The following is a 27,766-nucleotide window of genomic DNA, read 5'->3' as shown; positions in this document are numbered from 1 at the left end:
AACTCGGGGTGACTTGGGGAAAGCCGAATACGCTTTGAGAATAGATAGGAGGCATCACAATCTCTGATGTGTTGTCCGTTTAAATTTTGAGCTTAATTGAACCTAATCGGTATCACAGAAGCAATCTAAGTTGTTTACCTGCTTACAACCTGTCTCTTTATGTCATAATACTGCTGAACATGGATCTATGTGACAGCCATCTAAGTAGTATGATTCCTGTTCGGATCTTTTCTAAAACATTCTGGTCCTTGTCAAGACAGAAATTTGATCCCGTGTACTTTATTTATAAAGTTTACTTTACATATGTCATTTTATGGTTTAAAACTTGGTTACTTGGTCTTTGATCGTAACATTTAAATCTTTAAAGAAAGTTTTTAAAAGACAATTGGATAATGTTCTAATGTATAAGGACCTGTTTTGTAAATTTCAAACTAAGCGAAGTTATGCTGGGGTAGGCGATGTTGTTACAAGGCGAAGTTATGGATAAGCGAAGTTAACCATAACTTCGCCTGAGCTTTTTCAAGCCTATATAAAGGTCAACACAGTCAAACATTTCATATTCTCAAATTCCAAGCGAACTTATATCTAATAACCCTTGGCGAAGTTACATCTCGAATCAAACATTGTTATTTTTCTTAATTTCAATCCGTGTTAAAGGTGTGTAGGGTCGGGATGACTTATAATTCGTGTCGATCATGTTAATTAGATGTCATTTTGGTCCAATTTGGGACCTCGTTCATGCAAACCATTACACACCCACTTTTCAAACTCTTTTTGACGTGTTCGTAACCAATTTGATCGTCTAGATCTCTTTAGTAACATGTTTTTATTGTAGTAACATGTTTTTATTGTCCACAATCACCAAATTCACCAAACAACCTCGTCTGACCTTCTGAACATTCGTCGTTTCAGTTCAGGCGAAGTTAGGTTTATGCGAAGTTGTTCTTAACTTCGCCTTAGGCCTAACTTCGCCTGCTGCTTTAAATATTTAACTAATCAGGGGCGAAGTTGTTCAAGGGGCGAAGTTATGATTAGGCGAAGTTATCATTAACTTCGCCTTATACCTAACTTTGCCTGGTTCTTTACATTATTTAAAAGCTTATCTGTTATCAGGCGAAGTTATAGTAAAGGCGAAGTTGAACTCAACTTCGCCCTTTCCCTAACTTCGCCTTTACACCAGAAGCTATCATAACTTTGCTCATGGTAATAGGCGAAGTTGTGATCTGCTTTGACGAATTTTCTAACTTAGACCGTTTGTTATGCAGATATGGCAGCTGTAGTAGGAGCCGGTGGTGCTGGTGGTGACAAAGGTGGTGATAACAACCGTCAATTCTTTCCGGGTCACAATATGTACATCACGCTGGACCCGGATGCTAGCGGTGTTGATGATTATCGCGAGATCATCTCTTTCCTTATCCGCTCGCGTATCCTCCATGCTATTACTACAACTCTGCCCATTTCTCTGCCGAACATTGAAGACTTCTGGAAAACAGTAGATTATGATTGTAGAGTCGAGCCCCCAGTCATGCGTGCCACAGTTAACAATCAGGAGGTGTAGTTCTCATCTGAACAGATAAGGGTTGCCTTGCAGTTTGGGAATGAAACTAGAGATGATCCTACAGACTTTACCGCTCCATTCAGATATGGTGCATTTTTACGAATGGGCTATTCCGGTCCATTGGGTGACACTCAGAGGTGTAAGGGATTTTTGTTGGATCAATGGCGTTTTCTCATGCATGTGATGATCGTGTGCATGTCGGGTCGTAAGGCTGGTATGGACGGGATGGGTGCGACGATGCAATCGACAATGACAGCACTGACTTACAACAAGCCTTACAGCTTCAATCAGATGGTGTTTTATGAAATAGACCGTCAGAGACGCGCGGTAGCTCGTGAAAGATTCTTGATGTATCCAAGATTCTTACAAATGATCTTGAATCATGTGGCTCCTACGATACCTCAGCGCCATCCAATTCGATACGTAGAGAGTGTCAGCAAGAGGATATTCGCACAATGCAGATCGTCGAGTGCTCGAAGTAAACCAGAGCTTCGTCCTCGGCATACTCCGTTATATGGGTATTTGATAAACCAGGCGTATATTGCTCCTCGTGGAGACGAGTTTCGGGATCCGGCACCGCAACAGACTGTTGTTTCTCAACCACCACCTGTGGTACAGCAAGCATTGCCTGCTGCTCCTGGTGTGGCACCGGAGGAACAAGTAGACCTTGAAGCTGCTTTTGGTGGCCAAGGGTTCTTTGATATGGAGCGAGTTGATCCTGAGGCAGAGATTCAGGTCTCAGTAGCGGAGGTTTCTGGTGTTGATGTGTCGTTGGTAGCTACGTCTGTAGCTGATTCTGAAAGAACCGACTCTGACTCCTCTGCTGATGATATTGCTGCAGCAAGACAGATTCTGGTCGCCCAAGAAAGAATTCAGGGAAAACGAAAGAAAGATACAGATGACAGTGAATCTAATTTTGAGGAGGATTTAGATCGTTTGATTCGTCGATCGAAAAGGGTTAGAACGGGTGAAGGCTCGGGAGCTAGTGAAAGCTCGAGGGTGGTTCATTTCTCTCCACCCGCCTTATCTGGTATGACTATGGTCCCTGCATCGATGACTGTGACAGGACCGATCACCTCGGATGTTCCCGTGATATCTACATCATCTTCCTTTGGCATTCCACCCACTACTTTTCAGTTTTTGGCTCCAGAAATTGTTTCCTTGCCACCTCCTACTCTTACTCCATCGGAGGTTGTGGCAAGATTTGTTGAGTCGACATTGGTTGCCACCGCGGGTTTATCTGTTACAATACCACCTGCGGTTACTTTTCAGCCTGTTTCTGATGTCCTGGCTACCTTGGGAATCCCTCCACCGTATGCTCAAGACATTTCTCATATGAGATTTGATTTTGATGCAACTTTATCTAACTCAGACAAGATAGCAGCTCTTGAAAGGGTCGTGGCAGAACAATCAAGAATCAACCTAATCCAGACTCACGCTATTCAGCGCCTTGTTGCAGAAAATCAGACTCAGTCGTCCCTCCTGGTTGAGCACGGTAAACTTTTTGATGCTTTAAAACAGTTCTTAGCATCTCAGGGGGAGACGAACTGCAAGGGCGATGAGTTGAGGACGAAGAAGAGTAATGATAGAGACGATGATCCCAATGCATCGAAAGGTGCAGGTGGTGAGTTGCCAAGAACTGAACAAAGTCTTGGGACTTCCACATCTCAGGGGGGAGTTAGCTGGTGCAGCAGGTGGATCAGGGGATGATGATGTGGTGGTAGTGGATGATGAGGAGAAGTTGGATGACGATATTGTAGGTGACGACGATGTGTTACCGGTTGAAGAGATTGAGAAGATAGGAGCCGAGATTGTGATTGACAGTGAGATTGAAGAGGGAGAGATTGTGGAGGAAAATGTTGAGCATGAAATTCCAGAAGTTGATAAGTCAAATGTGAGTCAAGATATGGGAAGCGATGAGACTGAATGGGAAGAGCAGCCGAGATGGAAAGAAGGCTATGCTCAGTGGTTCGTAAAGACAAAGAAGCCAGTGGTTCCAACTATGTTTAAAAAGAGTTATAATATCAAAGGGTATGCTGAATCAAAGAAGGGGATAATATGCTGGTTGTATGATGACCAGTTGAGGCTGTTTGTGATTAAACGTTTTGACGGAGTTCAGTACTTCAAAAGGTTGTTGAGATCATTGAATACCTTGCCGGAGTGTGAGGTGAAGGATTTAGCCAAGTTGGGGTTGATAAACAGGAGTGATGACAATATGGCTAGGATTATTGGAAAGATCGTGTGGAAAGAAAGTATAAAAGAGAAAAGGTTCGAGTTGTTAAAGCCGCAGAAAGGGAAGCTTGTTGAAGATAAAGACAGAGGAATGAGAGCTGATGGCAAACCTTGGATGGTAATGAAGTATAAGCCTATCCGGTGTTTAAAAGAAGTGCCGATGAAACAAATGCCCAAGGATGTCCTAAAGGATCTGAAATGGTGGTATGTCGACAGTCAAACAGCTGAAGCGGTTATGGAGGTTGAAAATGAACAAGAGGTGCTGAGAGTGTATGATCCTATGCACTTGGTGAATTTGTCTCAAGGTGACTTGCAGGTGTTGAACGAGAAAAAGATATTCTATATTCCTGCATGGAAAGAAGAAGCCAAGAAATACCAGAGAGTTGTCTCTGTCTGTGTAAGACAGGGAGTTCATGCTTGAAGACGGGAGATACAAGATTTTGGGATTACCAGACACGTGATTAAAGATAGAGATATGAAGCTACTGCCAAGGGGGAGTCTGTTGGTACATGATGTCAGTAGTTCAGTATCTAGTGTTATGTTTGTGTCTGTAATCGTGTTAGTTTGTTTTGGTTTAGATAGGTTGTCTCACAAGTTCGCCTGATATAAGCGAACTTGTGGACAAGCGAAGTTATTGACAACTTTGCCTAGTCTGTTAGGCGAAGTTGTCGTAACATATATATACATATGTTATGGGTTGTATGAGATAGTTAATTTGGAGAACGTGTAATTGTGATTGAACATCACGTGTTGAAGGGTTGCAATACAACGTGTCTTTTGAGTATTGTAACGTGTATTTGTGCTTGGTTTTAACGTATATCGCATCTAACGCTCGTATCGTCTTACGTAGGGATTCCGTACCTACGTAGAACGAGATACTTCCGTGTAGATCCGGCTGGGAACCTACAAAAATTCAATGATATATATATACAAAACCAACAACCAAAATAAAAAAGTTACATCAGTTGAATTTAAAGTAGATAGAGTGAGTGATGATTGATGGTGCATCTGCATTAGCGTGTTGACTACATTCGGAAAAAGAACCAATAGGAAAACACACGGAAAGAATAAGAGCATATCAATGAATAAGAACAGATGATGAAGATTGTATAATAAATATAACGTTTTTACGGAAATCTAAATTAATAGGATATGATTACCAAAAGTTAGGTGACATTTATAATTCTTTGAATTGTTAATATTTGGTATACAGAAATCAAAATTAATGGGATACGATACCAAACATTAAGTGTGATTTAATTATTTGTTACCTATTACAAAATTGGTGCATGTCAAACCTTCGGTTTGTTCTATACGAACCAGAAGATTAGAATGTGAAATGTGAAGCATCAAATGATTGATTTAACAAAACTTGAGTTTTTAGACATTTGGAAATTAGCTTTATAATCCTATATATATTGTCACGAAGCGAACAACTGAACTAATTATATTAGTTTCTTAAATAGCAATAAAAAAAGGACAAAGTGATACAAATTATTAGTTTACATGAATTAAACCACTACACATACACTATCACATGAAGAGTGTTCACATTTAAAACCAAATCTTTTTTGTAAACAACCTTCATGTGTACTTGAACCACATCATTCACATGAATCCTTAAAATGAGATATCTTGCTCATAGCGAATAGGTAGGAATCTAGTACATTAGTCAAATCAGGCGTATTAGGAACGAAAATCACAATATATAAACACAATTTAAAGTAACAAACAGATTAAACATCATATCAGTTAGCCAATAATTAAAAAAAAAATCATACCTTTAAACCCAAAAAAGATTAAAACATAAATAGATTAATAGGAATCGATTAAATGTCAAATCTATTAACGGTTAATATAAAATATCATGCAGTTTAATCCTAAATCCAATAGCAGTATTCAGCTTGATGTTCTTCACAAAAATCTATTAAACACTAAAATATAAATCATAGTTCATAATTGAAAACGATGAACATATTTGATGTTGTTTGGATTATGAAACCGACAAATTATGAAGAACCGATTGTAGACGAGGCGAAGAATCTGGCTACAAACGATGAGGAGCGTTATGATTTTTGAACGAAGCATGTGTCTTTTAAAGAAAATGATGTTTCTTTATTAGATTTAGAAATTGTTTTTTTTTTTGGTTTTTTAAAGAAACAAATTAAAATAGTTAAAAAATACCATAAATTTTGTATCCTCCTCCTCCTCCTCGAAGAAAAGAAAAGACACTACAACAAAATGGGCTTTTTAGTACGCACAAAAGCGTCCTAAAATGTTATTTTATAGGACCTTTCATTTAATAGGACCAACGAGAATAGCGTTTCATGTAAAGGGGTCGTAATAAGTCCCGGAACTCAAAAGGCGTCCTGATATCCCAAATAATATTATGAAACCAATTTTATGGACGCATAATATATCCATTAACAACCCAAAAACATCCCAATAAAAATATATTATGACACTTTCACAATGTTTTAACATGTACTTACCTACCTTTAATCTTTTGATACATATAAAAGCGTCTTTAAAAATTAATTTATAGGACACTTTTGATGTAACATTATAGGTACTTTAGTATTAAGAAAAAAGTCCTGATATCTCAAATAAGATTATTAAGCCAATTTTATGGTCGCATAAGATATCCATTAACAACTCAAAAAGCGTCCCAATAAAAACATATCGGGACACTTTTACAGTGTTCTGACACGTGCTTACCTAATTGTAAACTTTTGATACACATACAAACGTCCTTAAAAATTAATTTAAAGGACCCTTATAATGAAGCATTATACTACCAAGAAAAGGGTTCTAATATCTCAAACAAGATTATGAAACTAAATTTTATGGTCTCATAATGTCTATGAACAACTTAAATAGCATCTAAAAAAATATTTTATGACACTTTTACACTTTTACAACCCTTTTTTAAACGTCTACACACACATAAAAAGACCAACAACATATACAATCCTAATAGTTATTGTGTATAACATCACTATTGAAAGAAATAAAACTTCATTATATTGAATAAGCTTATTCATAACAAAAACACTAAACATAAATAAGTTATAACATTATCCAACATAAACTCTTGTAACATTCAACAAAGAAATTAAAAAGAAATAAAAGAAACAAGTACCATAAAATCCAGAGTCATCCTGCATCCTCAATCCTCACGGACTACCTAAAAATAAACCATCCATGTATAAGCATTAAGTTCCATGTTAATAAAATTACTCGTATCCCAAGTTTAACAAATACATAACGAGATGAATGGACAAGGCCATGCGATGGATACACCAATACAATCTTGAATTGTGGAAAATAACCCATATGGTCTCACCAAATTTTCATATATTTTTATTGGTACTTGAACGTTTACCTCACACAAGTTTGGTCCAATCTCCAGTGATAAAGTATCCTATTATAATAAGACCTCCCGTGATAAAGTATCCTATTATATTACCACATAATGGAACACCAACAACTACATGTCTTATAGATTACTTTATAAAGATTTACATTTTAAGTTTCTTATTAAGTTATATGATAATACGACCCCAAAGAATCATCCATCCTATTAAATAACTTTTTAGGACACCGGTTCTGTACCGTATACTGTAAAAGGACCCCAAATTTTCATTTGTCCTATTAAATAGATTTTAGGACCCTATTTTACAAGCGTCCCACACAAAAGGTCCTAAAAAACCCTTTTTATTGTAGTGAGAAAAGAAAGAAAATGGCTACAGCAATAGCATCGGCGGCGCAAATGGACGGTGAAGTGGCGGGGGAACGGAGGGGAATACCGGCGGCGTCGTTTGTGAAAGACGTGGAAGCTTATTTGAATCAATTAGGGCTTGATGTCAACTCTGCTCTAGCCTTCCTACAAGAAAGGTCATTTTAATTATTATTCACTCATCATTTCTAATTGATAATAATAACGTCAGATCCGTATTAGGGTTTGTCAATTATATTTTGTACATATTTCTTTAAAAATTTGAATTTATGATGATTGTATGTGCAGGCGTCAGCAATACAAAGTGGTTGAGATGAAACTTCTTGCTCAACAGAGGGATCTTCAGGTACTATCATTTCTATACTTTATTTTAAAATTAATAACCTTTTCTTTTCTTTTCTTTTCTTTTCTTTTCTTTTATGATATAGCATAACAATATGTTTATATTTTTCTTACCAGGCCAAGATTCCAGATATTGAGAAGTGCATAGACGTTGTTGCCACTTTACAAGCTAAGAAGGAAAGTGACGAGGTTCGTATTATTATACTTGCCAGTCTAATCAGTTTGTGCTCACTGCCTTGCTTGTCAGTGGATTTCACTTCTAAATATTGGTTTTGAGTTTTGACTCATCAATAAGAGTTAAGATTTTATGACTATATGTGTATTGGTTTGTGCTATTAAACTTAGTTATAAAATGCCCTCGTTTCTTGCGCCTAGCCCATTTTCCAGTCCATTCCCAATATATCAGCATCTTGTTCCTATTTCTCGCTTCTTGATCTTGAAGTTGACGAAACCTAGGCCTCTAGGTCTATGCTCCTTGAGTGCGCCTAGCGCCTTTGATAACTATGCTATTAACAGTTTGACATATAATTAGCCATGTACACTACCAAGCAAGATTAGGTTCCGAGTAGTGGGGCGGCAATTTGCCTAAAATGGGGCGATAATTGAAGAAAACACCGCCCCCTGGGCGATAAGTGGGGCGACAAGTGGGGGGCGATGAATATTTGTCGCCGGATTTATGTTTTTTTGTTTATATATATATGCGGGGCTATAACACCATTGCACCCCTAAAATAAAAACTCACTCTTTGCTGACTGGGCACCACATGGCGCAAGTCGCCCCATTTTTAAGCCCCTCCACTACACATAGCCTTATGGACCTGTGATATTGGAAACATTATATGCGGGCCCTGTTTTTCTTTACAGGCATTACTTACAGATTTTGAGGTATCTGAAGGCATCTATGCTCGGCCCAGATCGATAATACAGATTCTGTATGCTTATGGTTAGGAGCAAACGTAATGCTCGAGTATTCATGTGAAGAGGTATATCTTTTGTTTTGGATTATCTTTATAGGTGAAAAAATGGGCGGGCTGGGAAATGGGTCAAAATGGCCGGTCCTTCTTGACTCATAACCACGTTTTGTTGAATATTCAAAAATAGGTAATATATCAAATATGACCTAAAAAACTAGACTTTCAGCTACACGTTGGAATTTTGGTTGCTTTTGCTATGTTTTTGAACTTTTATCTGTATGACCTGTCGGAGATGAAGTTGACCTGGATTTACTTATATGTAGGCCACTACTCTGCTACAGAACAATCTACAAAATGCAAAAGCCAGTTTAGAAGTACTAGTTGATGATCTACAGTTCTTGAGAGATCAAGTTACCATTACTCAGGTACCACTTTAATTAAATATATTTATTTGTTAAATTGAAGCCGTTTTATATCGAAAGTTAGATGCTACCTTTTGTTCGATAAAAAATAAAGAATACATACGAATTTTTTCAATAGTAAATTTTGTATTTACCTAATTCAAAACTTGGTTTAAAAATGCGCGCCTGATCTGTGAGACGATGAGGAAAGCGCCCCAGTGGCTTGAGGTGGTGTTAGGAGCATGGGTCGGTTTTCGTTTTTTCTGTTTTTCAGTTTTTACTATGAGTTCAGTTTGTTTTGGGTTTTTCAGTTTTGTTATTTGGGCTTGAAAGGTTCGGGTCGGAAAAAATGGCACAATATAATGAATTTGAGCTTAACTTTTTTAATTAATATTTAATCGATTTTACACATTTGAATCTAAAATTTTCGGGTACGACATTTTCTTTTTAAGTTACTAAAAGTCGGTTTCTTCTGCTCTGTTACAATCCGTTCGGTTTGTTTTTTTGTGTAAAGCCCCGTTACCAGTGTGTTTGATCCCGGATTAACACCTGATAACAATAAAACAGATCTCAGATCTGTTAATTATCCAATTACCACGGTTAAAGATCTAGCTCATAATTAACCTTGATTTAATGTTCTGTATATGTATATATATTATCAATAATGTTAAGGTGAAGCTTGAGAGAGAATAATTACTTAAAACCTTTTTTGAATAAACTTATATCTCTCCTTTTTTTTTACAAGTGAACAGTTGTTCACTATATATAGAAGGCGACCTGGTTCGCTAACATCCCCTAGCGAACTAGCTTCCCCTTCGTTACATAACTTAACATAACGAACCATCCCCTGATTCGTTAACATCCCCTAACGAATCAGGAGGGAATACATTATAATGTCTTAGTTCGCTAACATCCCTAGCGAACTAGACTTAACCTTAACGAACTAGTCTTAGTTCGCTAACATCCCTAGCGAACTAGACTTAATCTTAACGAACTAGTTAAATATAAACATTAAATATTACATTAATTATCAAATAAACATTAACAGTAAATACAAAGACTCTAGACGCAAAACCGTGCACTGACAGACACCCCCTCGTCTTGAGCTCTTTGTCTTTAACTTATTTGAAGCGCTTGGACTGCCAGTCTCTGCAACTATGAATTCCATGTTCGTGACACACACGAATGACTCGTTGGAATTGCATAGCCAGGTCGTAATCTTCTTGGCGTTCAAACAAAATCTGCTTCCAGTGTAGCACGTCGTTGTCTGTCTCTGATAAATTAACCAACCACATCGGGTCGATTATCTTGATGAGCTCGGTCTGCAGTCCTCGACCACGAACAATAACGGCCTCACCAGTATGATTGTCATAGTACCAACGGTTGAAAGACAGCTAAATATCTTGAGGCATTGTCTTCACAGGAACCTCTTTCATTGTCATTGGCGGTTTCACTTTCAAGACAAATTTCTTCCAGCCGGTCCTTGGATCAATCTCGTCAATGCGCTTACGTCTTGGAACCTGGGCCTTGAAGAATTTGAAGCCATGATTGACCTCGAACAGTAAGTGTTGATGAAACCACTCAGCCGTTCGGTGACCCCCACGATTGATAAATGGACGTCTCGCGAGGGTACGTACATCCCAACGCGGTAGAGTTAAAACATCCATTATCCTCTCGTAATACTGGACACCCTTTCCCACTTGACTATACATACTTTAAGGTCTGAATCATAGAGCCAGGAGACAATATCACCATGTACCTTAGAAACAGTCTTGAAGGTAGTCACCTGATTCGCCTCAATCCTAGCAGCAGCGGTATCTTTTCTTTCTTGATCTACATACCGTTAAGCACTGATAATCTTACCCACTTTCTGACATTTGAACCATCTTTCTATGTCATCATCAGTCACTTCTTTGAGTGAAGGAACTGTTCGCTACACAACCTTTTCCAGTTCATCCTCAGTCTCTTTAATTACATCTTCATGAAATACCGGAGCACCTTGATCAATGTTTACGTGTTGATACAAGTCCGGGTACTCTTCAGCTGTCACATCCTCCATCTTAATCTCCTCATTCTCATAAATAAAATCCATATCCATAAATAACGGATCAACTTCCATTTCTTCCTCATTGATCACTTCGACATCAGGCTCAGTCTCTAAAGCAGTCAACTGATCGTCATTCAGCCCAAGCAGAATCGAAATCTGCTCTCGTGTCAAGGATGTAACCACAAACTCACCAACCTCTATCTCATCTCTGTTCACCACACTTCTAACCACCCCCGATCCATCCATAAATACCACTGTGTTAGCTGCTATCATCTCAATTGGCTTGGCAGCTGTTGGATCTTAATAAATAATTATCTGCTTGCTCGAATCATCACCGCCACTAACACCTGCAACAGAGGATGAACCATGCGATTGTTTAGGCTCACCTCCTGCATCAGACTCGTCAGGATCATCATCGTTATTCTTAAGTTTCTTGAGGGCATCTTCTTTACAAGTTAATTGTAAAATCAACTCTTCTTGTTCCTTTAATTTCACCTCCTGAGACTCAACAATCGTACGTAACGACTTAGTCTCCTTCTGACAGAAAGAAATATAACTCATCATTCGACGTTGATTCTCCATGAGTCTTTCTTGAGTTTGACGGTCAGCTGCCATTTGATTTTCATATAGATGTAGCAGATTAAGCAGCATTTCAGTTTGACGACCTGGTGGCAAATTGTATACAGATGGATGAACAGGTTGAACAGGTCCTTGAGGCCGAGTAATCCTCATGAAAGAGACATCACTAGGCTGAGGTGGAGGAAGAGTAGTTGTTGGCAGAGGAGGAGGTCTCATTGATGTGGTGGAAAATACTATAGACAACACAGCAGGAGGCCTCGGTATCTCGGTCAACGCCATTTGAGGAATTAAACTGAGCCTCTCATGTGACACCAACGTCGTTGTCAAGGTAAGAATCGGAGTGTTAGTAGTTAGCGGCACCGCCGAGCTTTGAGTAGTTGATTGACGTGGTGGTGGGGTTCCAATGATTACCCAGCCCCAACAGACACACGGGGCTTCTTTGGTTGTTCACCAGTAGCTACAGCCTTTCCCTTTCGTTTTCTTTCTAAGCTGAGCTTTCATGGGGCAGCTAGAGCAGCATCGACTGCATCTTGTTGTTCTTTAAGAGCTCGTTCACCAACTCCACCATCACCATCACCATCATCATTGTCACCATCATTGTTCCCACCTTCTCCCCCTTCACGCTCGGAATCCGAATCATCGTGGATCCAGCGCTCATTAGGAGGACATATGTAATCCGGATTGATTATATGACCAATCATCCCTTTACCCTGTGGCTTGTCTTTTCTATAGATTAACATACGATGCACCGTTTCAGCTTTCATATGTTCCATATCAAGAACATTGTTCACCAACGATCGATCAATCACCAAGTTCGGAATCAAATCCTGAATAATTAGCTGTAAAAAGCGAGGGTACATCAAGAACTTCTTTGACGGTAGAGTTTGCTGAACTTGCTCTTTCAGATGATCAAAAATGAGTTCTGAGTAGTTGAAGGGCTTGTTCAGGATTAGAGCAACAAATGCCGATTGCAAGCTTAGTCTACATTCATCAAAACCACCGCGACGTCCACTCATACAGTGAAGTAAAACATGCAGCAGATACTTATATGGTGGACACAATCCATTCTTGTTCAACATAGATCTACGAATATCACCTCCATAATTCAAGCGTGTAAATAACCCCCTAACCAATGTTCTGTCAAATTCACTCGGATTATCATCATTATCGTCAAATTGAAGCACCCGACGAATGACCTCAACATCAATCGTAATTGAAGTCTGATTAATTGTAGCTCAAACCCAATTATTTTCCTCAACATATTCTGTTGTGTTCCAAAACTGCCTGATTATACTAAGATACACTTTAGGTTTAGCAGTGATTGCATAATGAATCTTTGAACGTCGTAAGAAAGTCAACATAGCTCCAAACGTTCTCAAATCAGTCACATCTTGATCAACATAAGCACAAATATTGTGCTTCTTATCGAATGGCAATAAGATCACTTCAGCTTGTTGATCTTGTTTTTGTGATTGTCCTTGTGGAGGTTGTTCCTGTGGCGGTTGATTTTGTTGTTCTTGATCAGCCATGTTTTTAGTATAAATAAAACCGAATATGAGAATAGATATTTAGGATATATAATCAAAAATATGTGTAATTAAGTTTTTTTTTTTTAAATATCATTCGTTAGGAATCACACTGATTCGTTATCTATCAGGTGATTCGCTATCAAGTAAATGTCTTAACGAACTGAACATAGCGAATTACTATTTAATTTTAACGAACTACACACTAGTTCGTTATATTTAAGCGAATCCAAATCTGATTCGTGTGACATCTTATTCGCTTAGCTAGTTTGTGTAAAATCTTAACGAATTGGACACGAAACAGTTCCAATTCGCTAAGACTAACGAATGGTCTTAATTAAGACTTGTTCTTTGACTTCACACAGTCAAGGTCAAAATTAGGATGAACACAGATAGTCAACAAGATGAACCAGGAACAATTAGGCCATAAATATCGTCGAATCATCACACTAGTGAGCTCGTTGTACTCGGAAATTACATTCGTAATCGAAGATGAATGAGATTAATACACAAAATCTCTAAGTACATAGGTTAGACGAACCCACGGTAAATACCAATATCACAAACCAATAATTAACCAGGCAAACAACAATCAATTCATGATTGAAGCCCACCAAGGGATCGGAATATGATTCCGATCATAATGGCATCAAAAACATACATGAATTATAAATTATACACAAATGGGTTTCAAAATTTCAGAAACCCTTAAACTCATAAAATTTCATAATTTAACTATCAACACATAGCCATTTTTGACGAAAATGATATCGCCATAATCAGCTATACCTTAGACACTCAAATATGTCCTTGAAATATTCAAACAAGAAAGTCGAAATTTCAGAAAGAATTTGAACAGGTTTCTTAACGATGAAGAAAGAAGGAGAACAGTGGAAGACTGTTCATTTTCTTGTCTTATATAACAGTGCACGTAACCCTAGGTATAAATTGTATGAATCAGACGATTCGTATAACTTAAAGTTAACGAATTAGCCCATTCGCTAACTCAATTCGTTACCTTATGGTGGCGAATCGCTACTTGATTCGTTAAATTAAAGGTAGCGAATCAAGACATAATTCGTGTCATGATTCGTTAAATATGCATAACGAAGGAATGATTCGTTAACAGAGTGCGGAAGCGAATTAGGTTAGCGAACTAGAAGCTAGTTCGCTAAAGAATCACCTAGTTCGTTATACATAAATAACGAATTGGATATTAGCGAAATAAACTCTTTAATTTAATTTTAAATTAAATAATTAAATGAATAAATTAATGAATTAATTATAGAATTAAATAAATAAATAAATAAATAAATTAGATTATCGAGAAACCCTTTTATCCCGACAACCAGATACGTTAAAAATGTTTCAGATTTCCGAAACATAACTTAAAAAAATGTAATTTTTTTTTTTGGTATTTTAAATAAAAAAATAAAGAATGTATTTACAACAAAATATCCGAACAATTAAAATAGACAATCTTTTTGTGTTTTTCAATGACTTTATCAAAAACAGTACATATTTTTGTATTTTTGTTGAGTTTGAGCAGAGAATCATATTGACCAAATTGCCCTTTCATCACAGTTTTATATTTCAGCGATTTTATGACTGGCGATAAGTCGGTCATTGGTATTGTTGTCCACATAAATCTAATAACACACATTCAAGTATTTTTGTGATATGATTAAAAGTTCAATTAAAGCACAGAATATCAGAACCTACCAGCCTCTAATCTCTGTTCAAGCTTAATTTGATTTTTTTGCCAAATCACCCCAACTTGACTTAAACCATTATATTGTAGATCAAAATTTTGATACCAATTGTAGAAATTTTGAGCAATGCATCAAGTTTCTTTTACTGTGCGTGAGTATGTACAAGTCCATCTGTCGGCTTACATACATTGTATCCCCTGGGGTCCGTTTCTTAATGATATTAAGACGCACGCAAGGGAGGAACAATTGTATGACTAACAGCGGATTTTGATCAAGTTAGTAATTTAAATTGTACGAAGTACAACGGTGATCAAGTTTAATGACTTTGGGTTTGCTCTAGAAGGCGAGTGAAATATTCATGTTTATGAATACCCAGATGGTTAAGCCGCATCAAGACTCACAGTGTCCAGAATCTTAACGCTTGTTATTTGCTTTATTTTATTTTTGGGTGATCAACAAATATAAGGCTTGAGTATGACTGGTTATTACATTTACACCCCTTTCAATTTGGCGTTTCGTTATGTTTATATCACATACTTTACTCTACAGGGTTGTTTTAAGACCTACCAATGCACCAATGCAATTAAGCACACAATCTTTTAAGCTTACGTTTTGCTGAATTTGGGGTCAAGATAATCAATGTACTATCATGTTATCTTTTTGCTTCAAAAACTCAAAATTTTGAGGAGCATAAAATAAGGAAAAGATAAATTTAATCGCCCCAGTTAACTTAAGTTTATAAATAAATGGCTAACCATCAATTCACAAGTGAATAATATGACCAAGACATGCAAGCATGCTTCACAAACTTAAATAACCGACGTAATTTTCAGCGAGAAACTAATCTAAAAACGTCTGCCAAAATCTTTTTGGTTTTTCTCTATACAAACATTAAAAGCACAATATTTTTGTCTTTTTCAATTTTCTTATAAACAATAAAAACTTCACAATCTTTTTGGATTTTCGAATTTTAAAATGTTTTTGATTTTTCTAAATATTTAAAAGAAAAACATTAAAGAACATAAATCACAATATTTTTGAATTTTGAAAAAATTTTTAATGTTTTTGGATTTTATCTATACAAACAAAAACACACTCTTTTTGTATTTTCTAGAATTCTCCCCCTAAAACCTAAAAACATAAAAAAAAATTAAGCTAAAACAATAAAGCAATTTAAAGATAATTATCCTAATTTTAGGATCTCAGCAAGGGTCTTCAATCCATTTAAACCAAGCAAAAAATTAAAACGTGTTTTATCAAACGCTTTGATAAATAGATCGGCTTTTTGAAAATCTTTGTGCACTTTCTCAAGATCAATTAATTTCTTTTCATAGCAATCCCGTATAAAATGATATCGAATTTCGATATGTTTCGTTTTAGAATGTTGTACGGGATTCTTGGTGATACTAATAGTAGCAGAATTATCAATCAAAATGGGAGTAGTAAGAAACTTCAAACCGTAGTCGCGAAGATGTTGTTGTATCCACAAAACCTGTGAACAGCAACTCGAGGCTGCAATATACTCAGCTACGGCGGTTGAAGTGGAGACCGTTGTCTGCTTCTTACACTGCCAGGAAACAAGCCGGTTTCCTAAAAATTGACATCCTGCAGTCGTTGATTTGAAGTTGATCTTACATCCTCCATAATCTGAGTCTGAGTAGGCGGTAAAATAGAAAGTATTATCTTTGGGGTACCATAACCCATGTCAGGATTTCCCGTAGATATTGCAAAATACGCATGACCGCTGCCAGGTGAGTCACTCGTGGACTTGCTTGATACCTAGCACAAAGACAAACAGCAAACATAATATCAGGGCGAGAAGCCATTAAATACATTAAAGAACCAATCATGGCACGATAGAAGGTAGGATCAACGGAATCCTCCAATTCATCCGGTGATAAATTGTGCCCTACTGGAAGAGGAGTTGAAGGGATTTTTCTGGCAGAAATCTTGAATCGGCTCAAGACGTCATTCACATATTTAGTCTGGTGAATAAAAATTCCATGAGCAGACTGGTGAACCTGCAACCCTAAAAAGAAATTCATCTCTCCCATCGAGCTCATCTCGAACTTTGTTTGCATGGACTTCTCGAACTCCTTACACAATGTGTCGTTTGTAGACCCAAAAATAATATCGTCAACATAAATCTGGACTAGAAGAAGATCATCACCAACAGTTTTATGAAATTAAGTGCAGTCAACAGTTCCTCGTTTGAAGCCATTATCAGTCAGATGGTCGGCGAACGTGCCATACCAAGCACTCGGGGCTTGATGTAGACCATACAGGGCCTTGTTTAATCGGTAAACACGGTCTGGATAATCAGGATCTTCAAAACCAGGTGGTTGTTGGACAAACACTTCCTCGTGTAATTCACCATTAAGAAAAGCACTTTTAACATCCATTTGATAGACCTTGATATTCTTATAAGCTGCATAAGCCAGGAAGATTCGAATCGACTCTAATCTTGCAACTGGAGCATATACCTCTGTGTAATCAATATCCTCTTGCTGATGAAACCCTTGCACCACTAGACGTGCTTTGTTTCTGACAATCACTCCTCGATCATCCTTCTTGCACTTAAATACCCACTTAGTCAGAATGGCTTTCTTGACTCTAGCAGGTTTGTCTATTAAATCCCAAACACCCAATCGTGAAAATTGCTGTAATTCCTCTTGCATAGCTTCTACCCAAGAAGGATCTTCAAGTGCCTTACGAGATGTCGTTGGCTCAACTTGAGACAGAAAGCAATTGAAATTAACAATATTCACAATTCCCGAAGAATGTAAATTAGTGTAAGCACAAAATATGTTATTGTCACTTGACGAAGCAACTTGATGACGCGTACGGACGCCCACATCATGTTCTCCAATGATATTTACTTGTGGATGATATCCATGAATCCGAAGAGTGGGATTCTCAGGAACAACAACATTATCAAATAAGTTAGTGTAATGTTCACCCAACTCGGGAGATGAAGCATTATCACAGTTAAGGTCAATAACTTGAATTTCAGCTTGATCATCATCAGATAAAGTAGAAACATTATCAATAGCAACTGGAGAGACAACTTGAGATTCTTCAGTTGGAGCATCTGGTTGAACTTCAACTGCATTAGAACTTGAAGATCCTGGAATGTCCAAATGTTCTTCAAAGTATGCTCGAACCAGATCTTCATCGATGTTTTCAGTCGAAGGAGTAAAAGAATTAAATAAACTATCGTAGTCAAACATCCAGGACCTTTCCCTTGAGGAGGAGTTGTTTACTTTTGACAGTCCACATGGTACCATTCTTCAACACAGCCAGATGTGAAATTAAATACCCGTTTCTTTGGAGATGCATATCCCAAGAAATAACCTTCAATAGCTTTTTCTTCAAATTTACCCAAATCCTTCATCAACATTGTACACGGACACCCAAATGGTTCCAGGTACTTTAAATTAGGTTTTCTATTATTTAAGATCTCATAGCTTGTCTTCTTGAGTCATTTCACTGTTAGAACTCGATTAAGCGTATAACAAGCTGTATTCACTGCTTCATTCCAAAATTGAACAGGAAGCTTTGAATCACCGAGCATTGTACGTGCAGCTTCAATCAGAGTTCTATTTTTCCTTTCAGCAACACCATTTTGTTGAGGTACATAAGGTGCACTATATTCTCGGTGGATTCCCTTTTGAATACAAAAGAAATCCAATATAGTGTTTTTGAATTCAGTACCATTATCACTTCGGATTCTCCTCACCTTTTGTTTGTACAGTGATTCGATCTTAGTAATAAGGTTTTGTACCAAAACTGGTGTTTGATCTTTTGAACTCATAAATAACACCCTTGAATATCTTGAATAATCATCTGTTACTACAAGACAATACCAGTCTCCAGAAATACTCGCACGATTTACTAGACCAAACAAATCTATATGAAGTCGTTCAAGAGGAGTATCAATGGAATTCAATAACTTAGAGGGATGTGTCTTCTTCTTCTGCTTGCCCTTTTTGCATGCAACGCAGTGATCAGATAACTTAAAATTCTTTAACGAGACACCCTCAACTAAGTCATTTGCCATTAAATAATTCATCTTTCTGACATGTATGTGACCCATTCTACGATGCCATAGAATCGAGTCTTTCTCGGTTGTTTTAGAGACAAAACATGTTTCGATCGATGTAGATATCTTAGAACTCATGTTTAAGACATAAATATCATTTGATCGTGGTGATCGCATGATAACCATGTCCTCGGGAATAACATAACCCGGTTTCAAGATAAGACACTCTTTGTCAGTAAATATCGTAGTGTACTTTTTATCACAAATATGCGATACACTCAATAAGTTATGATCAACCTTGTCGCAATAATTCACTTTTTCAAACGTATTGTGACCATTTGAAATTTCACCCTCTTGTGTGATCATGCCCCCAGAATTCCCAGCAAACGCTACATAACCCCCTTGAATATTTCTTACGTTGGTTAATAGGTCGAGATTCCCAGTGATATGACGAGAACATCCGCTATCCATGATCCAGTTTTCACCAGAAATGGTCTTGGATGAACCCTACACACAAACAAAAGTGATTAGTTCAAAAAGACAGCCCAGGCCTCAGTCTTGGGCACCTTTTGGTTTTCTCTTTGATCATTAACTTGAACAGATTTCAACTGTTGTTCAGCCACTTGTGAATAAGTTACCGGCTTCCTAGACTTTCGTCTTAAGTAAGCTGCCTGAACAATGTTTGAATTCTTGTTTTGACATATAGGTTCAGTTGGAATGAATTTTGGTTTCACTTGACCGTGTGTCTCATTGACATGAAGAACCTTCCGAGGATTCACATCAGAAAACAAAATATGAGTATCATCAGCATATGACACAGGTCGTTTCAGGATCTCCTTGACCAATGGAATTGGCTTAGATTTGTCCTTGATAAAAGGATGAAGATTCTGATAGTTCTGCTGACTACAATTCCTCACCACATGACCTTGTTGACCGCATAAAAAACAAGTTCGCATGTCTACATGATGATGTTTAGGAGAAATTGGAATAAATGATGCAGATGGTTGATGATGACTCACATTTTTAGTCATGCTTTTAGCAAACTCATCAGATAATTCAGATTTCTTCTTTAAATAAAAATCTAAATTAGAACAGTTCGAAAAGCTTTTTAGTGTATCTGTCCCAGTTGACTTCACAAAGTTAATTTTCTTAGCTTGTTTTAAAAGTTGTTTTGCCTTAGTCAATGGGTCAGATTGAACTGATGTTTTTGTTTGAGCATACACACGTTCAAGTTCTTGAATTTTTGAAGTGTCATTGACAAAAATACTCTCAATAAGTTCAGGTTTGATAATACTTATTGGAATATCGTTTTCAGTGAACACCGTATCCATTCCCTTTAACTTAAAAACTCTAGCCGAAGAAGACTTAGAACTTGGAGAATTAATGAAACGCATTAAGTCCTCGTCAGAAATCTTTGGTTTAACTGACTTCTTTGTCCTCACTGGTTTAGTTTTCACAGTTTCTTCCTTGTTCATTAGAGACTTGAATGAACCATACACAGCTTCCTCAAACTCTTGAGGTTCGCAAAGAATACGATTAGAACTAGGAATGTTCTTATTCTTGTGTATTATCTCAGGTTCAAACACATCTTCAATAATCACTTTATCAACATTATCAACAAAGACCTTTTTACTTTCCACATGAGGTTTTTGAGGAGCAACTTGGGGTTTGAAAATTTCAGGTTTAACCAATTTAGGTTTTTCATAAATCACAGATTCTTTTTCAATCAAATCCTCTTCTTTTCTTGCAAAAGGATTAATTTATAATCATTATGAAAAGGTGGTGGAATTTCAACAAAACCAATACCCTTCTTAGAATCTTTTTGTTTTCCAGATACTTCAAAAATTTCATTCAACAGAAAAGATGAATTCCTAAATTTTCCCAATTTGTTTTTCAACTCAAGAACCTCATTCTCAAGTTCAGTTATCTTAGAACGATGTTTCAAAATTTCCTGAAACTTTTGGTCATTAATGGTCATTTTCACAGATAACTCGGCTTTGAGATCGTGGTTACTTGTCGACAATGCTTCAATCTTTTCTCGAGATCTCCTTTGAGATTCAAGAGATTGTCGATAAGTATCCTTAAGAGAAGCAATTTCTCTTATAAGATTATCATTTTGATTTTTCAATGCTTCTAACTTAGATTTGTTAGATTCACAGTCAACACATGATGTTTTAACAAATGAAGTAGTAGAAATAGAATTACTAACCTCGTTGATCTTGGCCATGCAAGCAAACATTGATTCAGAAGGCTTATCGCAAGAGTCGTCAGAATCAGATCCAGAATCATTATCGGAAGACATCTCACTACCAGTAGCATCTTGACAATCTTTATGTAACCCAAACATAGCCAAATTTGCTTGAACATCATTGCATAGTAACCGTTGTGACCAATTAGTTCCATCTGCTAACATTGCTTGTGTTGTAAAAGAAGATGGTTTCTTTTCAGCATCACTTCCTCATGGTGTAGAAGCATGTTGACTTTGACCACGAGGTCCAGTGTATTCTTTCCTTGGTTTGTCACATTCCTTCGCGAAATGCCCAAATTCTTGACATTTATAACACTTTACTTTTAATTTGTCAAAACCCAACTTCTTGTTTAAAGCTGGAAGATCTTTTCCAGTTCTCTGCATGAATCTTTTAACTTTACGAATGATCATCGCCATGTTCCATTTCAAATCCATGATTTCTAGATCATCTGGATCTATCTGATCATAGTCCTCATCTGTTAAATCACTTGTGGCAATTTTACTACTCACTAAGTTTTCATATGAAGACATAAAAGCCGTCAGAAAAGCAAAGTTTTGCTCAGCTTCCTTCATATTCACACTAGGTGGTGTAGCAAATGGATTGGTATTAGTTGAACTTCCAAAACCACCCGAATTACCATCAGAGTAGAAACAAACTTTTGGATCATTAAACATAGTTGATTCTTTTTCACTTGCAGCATGATTAAGAAAAGTAGTGATTGGAGAGATTGTTGAACTAAGAAGCATACTTCCACCATAGAAAGCTGGATCTTGATTTTCTTTGGAGGATTTTTGACACTTAAGATCATATTCTCTAGCTTCGATCTTTTGTAGAAATTCAAGTTCCGTCAAGTCTTCATTCAGAAAATAATCATTCTCTTTCAAAACCATTAGAAATGTTGAGTAGGAACTTGGAAGCACACTTTTAATAGTGTCAATTTTATCTCTTTCAGAAATTTCCATTTTCATCTTGTCCATTTCAGTAATTAAATGACTAAATCTTGTAGTCATCTCTTCAACTGTTTCTCCTTTCAATAAATTAAAGTTTCGAAACTGAAACTTGAGCATCACTTTCTTACTCTCAGCTGTGTTTCCCATGCTTCTCATACGCAGATGTTGAAATAAAGACGCACATCTCTTGATACTACCAACTTGATGAAAGATATTTTCTGGTAATGCCATAGTCAAAGTAGAATATGCTTTTATCTCGATTTCTAAAGCTTTCTTCTCTTCTTGTGAGTATTGAGAAACAGCTTTAGGAGTATACCAAATAGTATCATCACCAATCATTGGTGCAACATAAACTTCATCAAGACAATATGAGCAGTCAGGATGAACAGATCCCAAATGTGCACGAAACCGAGGTTCCCACTTGGCAAAGTCACTGAAATTCATAAATCTTGGACATTTAGAATGTGAACCTATCTCGGTATCAAGTTGTAACATCTGTTGCATCAACATGTTTTGTGACGCTAATGCATACATGCCGGCCATCTTTGAAAAATTTCAAAAATTAAAGGTTTAACGAATAAGGATTAAGATTTAACGAACTGTAACTGTAGCGAACTGCAAATAGTTGTAGCGAACTGTGAACAGTTATAGCGAATCAATCCTTAACGAAGTTAAGACTGATCAACAACGAAGTACCTTAACGAATGAGGTAAATGTTTTAGCGAATCAAAAGTCAACTTAACGAGTCAACTTAACGAAACACAAATAAGGTTAACGAATCACCCAAATGGCGAAACAGATAACGAATGAAATGAAGGTTTAACGAATCAAAAGTCAACTTAACGAATTGACCAAACAAATCACAAAGGATTAGTTTAGCGAATCAGATGATAATCAGTAACGAATCACCAAAATAAACTTAACGAATCACTAAGGAGTGCTTAGCGAATCAGCTACAGTGGATTAGCGAATCACACTATAGCGAATCAGGTTGTTACAACCATTTGTAACAAACTCTGACACCTTATGCCACGTGGCAAAGGTTGTTAGGACACAAATTCCAAGAAGAACACGTGTCACCCGAATCAGTTAATCTAGTTAACGAACTAGATAACACGAATCAATAACTCACACGAATTGGCTAACGAACAAGGTAGCGAAGAAACACTATTGATAACGAATCACCAAGAAACATATAGCGAATCACTAGGAAGAAGATAACGAATCAAGTTCATCTTCAAATCTTCAAATCTTCAAACTAATTTCCAGAAATTATGAAGATTAACCCAGAAACCCAGAAATACCAAATTCGTAATACAACCTCGTTACTCAACCAAATTGCACAAATAACCAATCAAAATCCTCATAAACCAATTCCGAATCCAATACACAAAACTTCGTAACCGATTAACACCTTAACAAAATCAAATTCCTCAAAAACAAATACCCTGTTTCGGACTTAAACCGAAACCAAAATCAAATCACATAAAACCATTCCACACCTCAATTACTTTAATCCACACCTATCCAATACCTTAACCAACAGGAATTCCATCCAAATCGTTCATAATTCAACCAAAATAAACACAAATTGATTCAAAAACCAAACAAAAAACCGAAAAACTTAATAAACATAACAATTAAAACACCAAATCAAGTGTAAAGAGCACCAACAGCTCTGATACCACTTGTTTGATCCCGAATTAACACCTGATAAAAATAAAACAGATCTCAGATCTGTTAATTATCCAATTACCACGGTTAAAGATCTAGCTCATAATTAACCTTGATTTAATGTTCTGTATGTGTATATATATTATCAATAATGTTAAGGTGAAGCTTGAGAGAGAATAATTACTTAAAACATTTTTTGAATAAACTTATATCTCTCCTTTTTTTTTACAAGTGAACAGTTGTTCACTATATATAGAAGGTGACATGGTTCGCTAACATCCCCTAGCGAACCAGCTTCCCCTTCGTTACATAACTTAACATAACGAACCATCCCCTGATTCGTTAACATCCCCTAACGAATCAGGAGGGAATACATTATAATGTGTTAGTTCGCTAACATCCCTAGCGAACTAGACTTAACTTTAACGAACTAGTCTTATTTCGCTAACATCCCTAGCGAACTAGACTTAATCTTAACGAACTAGTTAAATATAAACATTAAATATTACATTAATTATCAAATAAACATTAACAGTAAATACAAAGACTCTAGACGCAAAACCGTTCACTAACACAGTGCCTCACATTTGGACGTTGGATTTACTCATAAACACAGTTCTAAATATCAGAGTTAATTAAAACATTCGCGGAATCTAAAAACTTTCATATAACATTTCATAACAAACCATATCTTGTCTTAAAACAACATCTCCTCTTTCAAAAATAAACAAAACATTAAACTTAAACGTCTTGAGCCTTCCGATGCCAGCCTCTTATTCAATGCCACGTGTCCCCTCAAGCGAGCTGCCTCATCCTACTCACGTGCGTGCATAACATACATACAATACAATACATAACATACAATACATTCATAACTACATATTTTCATACTTTCGTTTATATTATACTTACTTACCTTCTCACTTTCTTTCATATACTTACCTTACGTTTTAAAGAGCATTACGCCCTATAACCTTCACATATATTATTAGGGTATGCAACCCTTTAACCTTCGCATATATTATTAGGGTATGCAACCCTTTATCCTTCGCATATATTATTAGGGTATGCAACCCTTTAATCTTCGCGTATATTATTAGGGTATGCAACCCTTTAACCTTCGCATATATTATTAGGGCATGCAACCCTTTATCCTTCGCATATATTATTAGGGTATGCAACCCTTTAACCTTACCTTACCTTTCATTATCATATCCATACATTTAATGCCATACATAACATAATCGTACGTACTCCCTTATTCACATACAAATATCATACATACTACACTATACTTTCCTTAACAATTCGTGCAATACCGGAAGGTCGTTCACGTACTGTCAAGCATACATACATAACTATCACAATCGTCATTAAGACATACACTTACCATTTAAGGTAAGTGTATTAACATTCACATCGAGTATGCACACAGCCCCGAAAACATAACAAGGAAATGGGGCTAGAAACTCACCTGAACTCGATTACGTTCACCGTTAATTGTTATTCCTTTCCTTAGCTGTGCTCGACTAACTGTATAACAATTACACATATTAATTACTATCACTATCCATATCGTAGTTCCAGTCCACTTATAATCCTCAACGAATGGGGGTCGGGGGCAGCGCCTTTGGCAGCGGGGTCTAGGGGCGGCAACCCCTTGCAGGGTCCAAGGGGTAGAGCCCCTGGCTAGGGTCGAGCTGCCAGGCCAGCTTGGAAAAATTTTATTTCTATTAACTGTCTTATCACATTTCCATTAGCATTTTGAATCATTAATTAATTTGCTACTTAAAAGTCCAAGGGCTTCTTTGTAATTAAATCATTCTTTTTCTAAGTCCAGGGACTATTCTGTCATTCTTTCAAAGTCTAGGTCGCTAATATGCTCTTTAACGAATTGAGGTTCATTCGTTACTTCTGTCTTCCATAACGAATTGGCTAATCTTAGCGAACTGGTCCATGTAGCGAATTAATCCCTTTAACGAACTGGTTACTAAGCGAAATGGACCTTATAACGAACTCGTCCTTTGACGAATCAGTTCATGTAGCGAATCAGTCCATGTAACGAATTGGACCTTCCAATTCGTCATATCCTTTAACGAATGACTATAACGAATCAAGGGTGATTCGTTATCTTTTCCCTTAACGAATTGAACACGAACTGAAGCTAGTTCGCTATGCTTTATTTAACGAATTACTTGGTGAATCACCCCTAGTTCGTTAATGAAGTAGGGCTAGGGTTTGTCAGAGAATGTCAGAAACATTCCCTGACATCCTTAAAATACCCAGCCCCCTTTCCGGCGCCGTCTTTCCGGCGCCGTTGTGCCGGAAAACCGGGAGGTGGCCGAAAGAACGGTTCCATTTTGGCTAAATAGAAACTGTAACCAAACTGAACTGAACCGACCAATCGATTTAAAAAAGGAATAAAACCAAACTGTCGGCTTTTATTGGGTTCAGTTATTTCGGTTCAGTTATTTCGGTTCAGTTATTCAAGTTATGGGTTGGTTATCTCAGTTTCATACACACTCATTGGCGCCCCTCTTGTACTTTGGGTGAAAATTGGGGTTTTTAGGAGACTAATATGTAAAATCAGCCAAAGGGGTTAAAGAAATTATGAAATGATTGCTTTATAAAAAGGTTGATATGTAAAACAGATGAAAAGACAACTTAACGCCTAACATACGTGAGGTGCGCGTTTCGGTCTTTAGAGCCTAAACACTTAATTCTTTTAAACCAAGATCGAAAGATTATATATGCATGCATGCACACACACTCTTTACTTTTGTAATTAGGTTACGATTGCTCGGGTCTACAATTGGGATGTCCATCAAAGAAGAGTTAAACAGACGTCTTCACAAGATTCATGAGAAAAAACAAATACAAAGAGGTGTGCAAACTTGCTTTTGAGGTTGTTATCAATTTAGTTAAACATTTCCCCTTAAACTTTCTGCAGTATTTATGAATTTTGATATCATTTCTGCTTATTGGTTTGTTGCTATGTACCCATTGTGTAACATTAATGTGTACCGAAGAGTTTGTTTGTTGGGCTGAACGTTTAATCTTCGTTATCGAATGGCATTTTCAGACATTTTACTATCTTAACGTCGCAAGTCAAAACGAGTTCAACTTTTAGACTCTAAGTTCGTGCCAAACTAGTCGGGTAGAGTTTGGTTGGGCCGGCAACATGTTGTCTACTGTTTTGTAAATAATTAATGTAAACATTATAAACATTTGAATCACGTTACAACTTTGAACAAAAATGCAAGACGATTAAGATGTTTCTTTAGTTTTTATCCGTTCAGAGTGTCAATTTATAAATAGAAAAAAGGCAAAACGTAAGTGCTGTGGACACGCTGGTGTAACGGATGGTAAAGGGAACCGACAGTCGTCATGCTTCCTTTTAATGGATTTCATATCGAGCAACTTCCAAAAGATATACTTTGATGAACCAAATTGCACTTCTTTTTGCCCTATATTTTGAAAAATGCTTAAACGAAGATAAAGCTTGTAAGTTGTAACTCTAAAACTAGAATAAATAAATAAAAAGGATAAGAAAAAAACATGAAACTGTAGTGTTATAATTTTAGCACTATTATAACAAGTTTTGATTTTTAATCAAGTTTTGATTATGAGATTAAAGAAACTTTTAAGATGGTAATAATAATACATCAAATGTGAAATATTGGGATGCCTTTTACAGTTTTACTCTTAAATTTACCTACTATATATATATATATATGTATATATATATATTTATATATACTACAACGCTCAACTGTTTGGGGGACATGGTCATTAAATTGAG

General features: G+C 36.7%; 1 pseudogene across 1 annotated transcript; it reads left to right on the top strand.

The window, feature by feature from the left end:
- Positions 1 to 7,532: 7,532 nt before the first annotated feature.
- LOC143583704 (prefoldin subunit 3-like) lies at positions 7,533 to 27,034 on the top strand (annotated as a pseudogene). Its single transcript, XR_013144230.1, has 6 exons — positions 7,533 to 7,687; positions 7,818 to 7,875; positions 7,989 to 8,060; positions 8,735 to 8,853; positions 9,108 to 9,209; positions 26,754 to 27,034. The product of XR_013144230.1 is annotated as a prefoldin subunit 3-like (transcript).
- Positions 27,035 to 27,766: the final 732 nt, after the last annotated feature.

The sequence above is a fragment of the Bidens hawaiensis genome, unplaced genomic scaffold (genome assembly GCF_021521415.1).
Source record: "Bidens hawaiensis isolate Kalapana, Puna unplaced genomic scaffold, B.hawaiensis_p1.1 tig00032492_1, whole genome shotgun sequence".
NCBI classification, from domain to species: Eukaryota; Viridiplantae; Streptophyta; class Magnoliopsida; order Asterales; family Asteraceae; genus Bidens; species Bidens hawaiensis.
The sequence above is the reverse complement of the archived record's forward strand: the minus strand, read 5'-3'. Positions and strand labels throughout refer to the sequence as shown.